Genomic DNA, 2,805 nt, shown 5'->3' with positions numbered 1-2,805 from the left:
TCAGGTTGTCTTGTGCTGGCTCGTGTATCTATTGGACTTGCATCACATTCTGAAAAGGGAGCACATCTGAAAAAAACAAATGGACTGTTTCAAAATGAGAAAGGAAAAGCTGAATTTCAATTCCAGGAGGAGACTAGAGTGCATAATATTGCTAAGCAAACAAAATAACTAGAGCATTCAAAAACTTGCTTAGTAATTCTTCTGTACACATAATAGCTAGGCTTTTACTTGTTATTCTGACAGGAGGGATTTCAGTTTTGTTTGTATAAACTTCTGAGCCTGAGCTAAGCCCTTTTCATTATGCAGGGTGAACACTGTCTCACCCCTTCCCCCAAAGGACAAACGGGCTTGAGCCTTATTTTGTTGTTTGAAATCTTAAAGATCTTAATTCTTAGAATCTTCACTCATCTCTCATGAGGACTCACTGCCATGAGCACAACCACTGAATCTCTTGAATGATCAGTGTTTGCTCTTGGCTGTGTACAAGTTTCATATTGATCCAGGGGATCAGTGCAAATTCCATGTATTCCAAGTAACTAAGTGTGCTCGGAATACATACTGCAGAAATACTAAGCCAAAATTTTTGAAAGCAGACATCCTTACAGGAGTGCTGAGTGAGAGCTGAAGTATTTGCTTAGGGAATTCACACCTCCCATAGTTGCACATACAAAGTAGCCATATTAATGAACTGTATCTTACTAATTAGGGAAAATAGAATTTTTCTGGACACAAATTGTGATAGTGATCCTGGTAAATTCAGTTAAGCCTGTACCCATTGTTTTAATGGTTATATCCACGAGTTAACAAAATGTGCTTTAAAAACTAGACTTGCTAATAATTACAATAACTGCTTTGTAATTTAAATGTCAATTCAAAACAAATCATTGTCGTGTTTTACTGCCTACATCCACTGATTTACTCTGGATGCATTTCAGGGCCCATACACATACTCTGAATGTGTTTACTCTGCTTTCTAATTTCACCTGATGTTATACCAGTTGTGGAAAGCTTCTGGTAACTTAAAAGTCAGCATTCTCCTTCTGCATTATACTGTGAAAAATTTAACCTAAGTAAGATATAGATGCTTGTACTTTAGGATCTTCATTGCTGTGGGCTATATACCACTTGTACACAAAATGAACAGCCTGATGGCTGAGCAGGGTGCCAGTGTGCTTCAGCAAACACATCCAAAACAAATTTTCTTCTTGAGATTCTGAGATGGTTACAGCATACTGAAATTACTGTCTCTCTCTAAGGGATGATGTGTTCCTTCTTCAGGGGACAGAGTGAAAATACTACCCAGACTTTCTCAACTCCTCGGTGCCAGAGAAAGACAATGTTATTTGGACAAGTGCTTACATGGTGTGGTTAAAATTTCCAAGAATGTTCATGCCCAATCTCCCACATTTCAGTGTGCTTGATTTCCCTATGGCACACCTGCAGATGAGACCAAAATCCAGCAGTGAATTACTCTGTGTTGTAATTCACTGTTCTGGGTAGTCTTAATCCATTGTGCCAATTTCTAGAATTGATTAAATGGTACCATGTAGAAGGACTGCTGAACAGCCTGTGCCTTACATCAGGCAGGGCTGGCTGAGCAAGAAAACTTGAGTGGCAAGAATTTTATTATTACTGCTTTGCCTTTCCCCCATCACAACCTCTACCAGTTGTTTTCTTTTTTTGGTAACAACTATTAGAGCCGTTTAACAAAAGAGTAGAAGAAGACTGAGGCCATGCAAAGTGCACAGCTAAAAAACTCCACCATAATAATGATTTATTCCCCATAGGGGAAGGATGGGAGAAACATGCTTCAGGGAAAGCAACTCATATATCTGGGAAGATAATTCATTGTAAGTTAATCCAAGCATACCACAGAAATATCTCTGTTGGTGATTGTTCTGCACAGATACCATTCTTGATTTGTGAATAGCCAGCACCAGGAACTGGGAAAGTGTCTCATACTGACTCATGCATTCCTTCATGGGTTATTCATAAATAAGTAGAGCTATCTAATTCTGGCTAGCAAAAATACCTCATGTAAAATTAATAGAAGCAAACCCCAGAAGGATCTTTCTGCATTAAGAATCTGCCCCTCAAAAGCAGTTGTCTGATAAAGCTTTAAAAGAAATGTTCCTGACTACTCAGGGTGCCTGCAAAGGGAAGGTGCTGGGCACCCACAAGTGAACTATTAATTTTTCATTCTTTATTACTGAGGAGAGAAGAAACATTACTCCAAGGAGCAAGATGCAGAACATTTTTCCCCACTGTCTGTATGCAATATTTCTGCTACAGAGACATTATAATGTTTGCTTCCTTTTACTTTCATGTGATTTCCAAGAAACATTAAAACATCCAAAATCCCAGTGACGTTTTCCTTCTATTAATAATAGGTATATCCAGTGCACTTCTAAGCAAACCTGAGGGAAAGCAGCCAGGGTGATCAGGCTTTGTGTAATACCAAAACTGGCACATTTCTAGGTCAAAGGGGATTGATTTCAAAAGCACAGACTTCACGTGGGAATCGCTTTGGCAGTACCTCTCGCTTTTGATACTGAACTAAAATCAAAACAAGGTACCTGTTCCCTACACAGAAAGTCCACTGAATAGAAAGATACCCTAATGAAACCAACCTCTGTGACTGATTCTAGCTTTCAATGCTATTTCAGTGACTATTTAAGATCTGCTTACAAAAACAACCCAAACCCAACCCCAAACCAGAGATTGGAAGTGCTGTGTTAGCTGATGCTGAGGACAGAGATCAGGCACCTCTCTGGGGTCTGGGAGCCATTGTGTGCTGTCAAAGCA

This window comes from Cyanistes caeruleus, chromosome 3 (assembly GCF_971803275.1).
Source record: "Cyanistes caeruleus chromosome 3, bCyaCae1.hap1.1, whole genome shotgun sequence".
Lineage (NCBI taxonomy): Eukaryota > Metazoa > Chordata > Aves > Passeriformes > Paridae > Cyanistes > Cyanistes caeruleus.
This window is presented reverse-complemented; position numbering follows the sequence as displayed.